Source organism: Gavialis gangeticus, unplaced genomic scaffold (genome assembly GCF_001723915.1).
Source record: "Gavialis gangeticus isolate Ggan-Ray unplaced genomic scaffold, GavGan_comp1, whole genome shotgun sequence".
Classification (NCBI taxonomy): Eukaryota; Metazoa; Chordata; order Crocodylia; family Gavialidae; genus Gavialis; species Gavialis gangeticus.
In genome coordinates, this window is record NW_017729031.1 from 82,343,202 (window position 1) to 82,348,292 (window position 5,091).

Consider the following 5,091-nt stretch of genomic DNA (forward strand, 5'->3'; position numbering starts at 1 on the left):
TTCAAGCACCTACTTTGAACACCTTCAAGAGAAATTTGGATGTTTATATTGCTGGGATCCTATGACCCCAGCTGACTTCCTGCCCTTAGAGCAGGGGGCTGGACTCGATGATCTCCCGAGGTCCCTTCCAGCCCTAATGTCTATGAAAACAGGCACCTCACTTTGTATGCATGCTTGGCAGCACAGCGCAATTCTTGCAGTCTGGGTGTTATGTATTGGGAAGATTTGAAGTTATAACAAACATGTCTATAGAACTTGAACTCAGGCCAAAGCATGTTGTTAGACATGCCAAAAAACCCCCCACTTAAATCCCTTAAGCATTTTAGCTAGTAATGTCATAGGAAAACAAGTACAGTTTGACTTTGTTTCAGCCCGAGCCATAGCCTTTTCACAACCCAGAAACCATTGTGCAAGGTGACTAGGCTTTGCCTGCTCTGAAGTCAGCCTCAATGATGAAGAGACATTAAAGTGCGGATTCAAATTACCCAAATGTTTTTCTTTCATTTTTGGGGTCCTGGAGGCTTAAGGAGCTAACAATTTTCACTGTCCCCTCACCTCCATATTCCATTTCAGCAAACATCACCACTGTTGGGCTCAAATCTACTCTGCCATGTCTACATCTGAAGATGAACTGTGACTCTATCTTAAGTACAACACTTCCTTTTTTCAGCTATTGTATTACTAATAAATAGTATTACTACTCTTATTTTAAGAGGGCTAGAAATACTCCATGGCTTTCAGGGAGAATCTCACAATTCTTCCATTTTTTCTTGAATATTTTCCACCCCTTATTTCGTCATTTCAATGAGTTCTTAGTATTTGAAGTATTAATGTTTAAAAAGGCACCTCTCCATTCTGATAATATTGTCATCTTTAGCTGCAGAATAAAATATTTGTGTTAAAAAAAAGGTAAGTGACTATGGCAGATCTGGCTGCTGAAACATCCTGCTTTAGGAACATGATGAGCAATTTTCTAGCAAACATTCATTCAAGCTGCAGGTTCTAGTGAACAGAGGGAACTGCCCTCCACCTCTGAACATAAGTCAAGTGACAGGAGACTTGGGGGGGAAATGCAAATAAAAGTAAAATGGAGAACCAGGCACTTTCTGCCTTAACCACCTCTTTTGCAGTTTGTCTCACAGGAACGAAAAATGGCTGTGGAATAGGGGGCTGCGGAGCCTGTACAGTGATGATATCCACATATGACCCAGTTTCCATGTGATAAGGAAGTAATTTATTGTTCACAGAAAGCCGTTGTTAATTGGAGAAGGTTGGGGGGGTTCCCTTTTAATTTAGACTTCTACTTTTGGGCTCTGCTGGATAATTTGGTAGTTGTACAAGGCTTTTGTGAGTTTTTTTCTGTGCAGAAACATTTTGATACACCAGACTTAGTCCCACAATTTACCTTGTGACAAAGACAGTAAATTTCCTCACATTCACCTCCCATTGCCAAAGCTTGTATTTGTTCAGAGAATGGGGACATTGTATTTCCTAGCCTAAGATTTTGCTCTTTTGAGATTACAGCAGCTCTCTTAGCAACTTTTGAAAAGTTGAGACTCCCTTGTCCTTACTTGAATTTGATGTTAGGATTTGGCACTTGAGGAAAGTCCTTATTTATTTTCCACATCTTGCCCTTCCCCTCTCTGGCAAAGCTCCCCTTGTGTTCTGTGATGAGCGCAGGAAATTGTGTCTCTGTAACATTGCCCATGGCAGGACTCTGAGTGGGTCCCTGGCTATGGGAACTCTTTTCCTTCAGTGATGTTGCACTCACCTATGTGATCCCTTTGTTTCATTATTTTAGGAGGCCTAATAAAATTTTGGGCATGTTGAGTGTCGGATTTATGGTATATATTGAAGGCACGCAATTGTGTGTGGTGGGCAGGGTTATGTCCAACTGCTTCTCATACATGTCTCTTTCCCCCAGTGCCCTGTGGTCCAGTTCCAGAAGTTATATACTAGGCAGAATGTAATCTGTTTGTGCTTTGTTCTCTGTGACTAGCCCCCTCCTTCCCCTTCCAAATGTCGTGTTACACCATTTTAAATGCCAAGATTCTCCTTCACGTTCCAAAGACATTATCCTGCCAACTCCTGCCTGCTCCCCATATGCTCGCTGCATGGCGCTGCAGTCACCACTGTGGAAGGTGTTGGAAGCACAAAAACCAGGATTCACCCAGTTCAGGTACTGTGTAGCACTGGTCAAACTGTTTTTCTTCTTCCTTTCCTGTAGTCTGGCCATATCTGCACTGATGGTAGGACGTTGTGTGGAGGTTCAGTGATTCTCTCCAGTATACAATTATTGTAAGACAGGAGTGTCAAATACATCCTGTGTCCTGGGCCAGATCTGGACCATGGAGCTCCAGATGGGCCAGATCCATGAGGCAAATGGTGGAGGTGTCAGCAGCAGTAGCAGAGGTGACACCAGTAAGACCAGCAGCAGTAGAGGAAATGGGGTCTGTGATGGAGGTGGCAGGACAAGCAGCTACTTGCCATTGCAGGTGCACGACAAGTGGTAGGGCAAGAGAAGCCACCACCAGCACAGCCCTTGCTTCACCCCCTGCCACCAATGGCCATGTCTAATGGACCCCAGGATTTTGTGGCAGGGCACATGCCCATGGGCCACACATTTGACACCTCTGCTAGGAAGAATTCTGGCTCCTCTTGATTATGAAGGGAGATGCTGCTGGGAATTGTCATAGCAAGAGATCTAGGTGAAGGGCCAGGCTATGCATTGGTGCACAGGAGGGAATTTGGAACAAGGAGGGAGCTGCTACTTGGAATCCTATGCAGGGTCTGGAAGTAACTGCAGTCTCCACAACACGGAGATTTATTTCTGCTAGCTCTTAGGGCATAATAGCAAGGGGTGGGAGCATCACCCTGCTCCATTCTCTGCTGCAACCAGAAGATCTGTCAGCTGTACTGCAGTGAGCATGCTGTACTCCACACTCCCTCAACTCAGGCCTGTACCTCCAACATATAATGTGGCCCAGATAGCTTTTACTTTTTAAATCACTTTTCTCTCTTGCATGCCTCATACTGTTTTCTAAGGGCCTTGAGGGTAGGAATGGTCCCTGTTGGGTCCAGCATCTGATTTGCTAGGTGTTGTGACAGGATCCACCTCCGGAGCACAGCTGTAGCATCTCCTAGAGCAGGGGTTCCCAAACTGGGGATACACAAAACATCTCTGGCAGGTACACAGGAGAAATTTTGTAATGGCAGATTTAATTTTTATTATAATCATTGTTGGAAAACGTTTGAGAACCTGTGCTGTAGAGGACACTCCATTCCTGACCTGCCCCATTGGGCTGTCAGTCCACCCTCCTATATTGGCCTACCATGCCTTGATGTTTGAATAAGATATGGGAGGCTGCTCTCAGAGATGAGAGTAGGCCCCTGGTGCTTTCCTCTGTCTAGCTCATCCCTGGGCAGCTTCCTTGTGGCCCTGATCCCCACCTGAACAAGATGTTATGCTACTGATCCTTCCCTCGTCCATGGGCTCCGCAGCCCTGCTTCACTTGCCTTCATGTCTCGGGGCTTATTAGCCCTGAACTGTGGCCCTCTAGGCCTTGACTGCCTTGAGGGCTCTCTGTGGTCTGGACCCCAGGGCCTCGCAGAACTTGGCTTCTGCCCATGCAGCTGTTGCAGGGCCCCGACTCTTGCAGGGGTCTCTGTCTCTGTCTCTTTCTGCTCTGACCCCACACAGGCCCCTGGGTCCCAGAACCTTCAAGGGCCTTGTCCTCTTAATGCTGGGCCCCTGGCCCTATCTCTCTCCTGCTCAGCTTCAGCCCCCACATAGTCCCCTGGGTCCCAGACCCTGGCAGGGCTCTTTCCCTGGGCCTTAGCCTTTCTTGATACAGCGCATCTCCCAGGCACCCTGCCTGTGGCTTCTTAACCATCTGGAATTGCTAGTCAGGCTATAAACAACTCAATTCAACAAATACATTTCTTGAGAAGGCATTCCCCAGCTCCTTCTTCTCTCTTCAGAGTCAGGGCCAGTCTGAGCCTTTGGCCCTGGGCTAGGCTTATATAGCCCTTCCTCCTCCCCCTTCTGGTCACCTGACTGCTGGTCTTCAGGGCCAGGCTCCAGTTTCCTCTTCCACCCTGATTAATAGGCCTATTGCTCTGGCCTGCTACTTTACCTCTCCTTACCAGCTGCCTCTCTCCTGTAGTAACAGAGTGACTGCCCTGCAGCTAGCCTCTTTGTGGCATTGCACACTCTCACTCCTAGTAGGAGGGATAGGGGTCTCCTGCTACAGAGTTCCCCCATTTGCAGTGAGGCTAGTCCCTAACCTGAAGAGGCCCTGTGCCTTGTTCTGCTTGGTGCACTTAGACCAAGGAACCCCATCAACATCTCTGGACGTGCCTGGGTAAAAGTGAGAGCCAGCCCTGGCCCTTTCCTAAGGTGCCTGCACCCCGTGTTCTAGGTTCTCAATGGCCAGGCTGTGATTTTTCAAATGCTACATAAAAGGAAGTACTGAATATTGCTATCAGGCAAGTCAGTGAAGCCAGGCTTTGAAGGCAGAGTCTTCTCTTCTGTTTCGTTCCAGGAAAGGCTGGCCAAGTGCCATGGCTGTCAATGTGGCTTCTGCACCCCTGGAATGGTGATGTCCATGTACGCTTTGCTGAGAAACCACCCGGAGCCCTCCATGGAGCAGATAACTGCAGCTCTGGATGGTATGTTTGCTTTTCCAAAGTCACTAATAGGAGCTACAAGCTGTGGGCTCACCCAGACTCACAAGTTGCACCGCACCTCCTCACCACCTTGGGTGGGGACAGGAAATAGTAGCCAGAGGAAGGAGGGAGATCCCAGAGCCCCCTGCTGCTGCTGTAGCTGCAATGATGGGGGGACAGTGGCTACATGGGAGCCATAGGCCACCAGCTGGGCAGCCCTACTCTAGGTTATGGATTTCTGTAGGCAGTTACCAGGCAGGACATGGTTAGGTTCCCCTTGAGAAAGCCTGTTCATAGAATCATAGAAGTAGGGACAGAAGGGACCTTGTAGATCTTCAAGTCCGACCCCCCGCCTGGGCGGGAGAAAAAGACTGGACTCAAATGAGTCCAGCCAGGTAGTCATCAAGCCTCTTCTTAAAGATC

General features: G+C 48.1%; 1 pseudogene; it reads left to right on the forward strand.

Annotated features, from left to right (window-relative positions):
* Positions 1 to 2,029: 2,029 nt before the first annotated feature.
* Positions 2,030 to 5,091, forward strand: part of LOC109301642 — a 66,287-nt pseudogene continuing 63,225 nt past the window's right edge.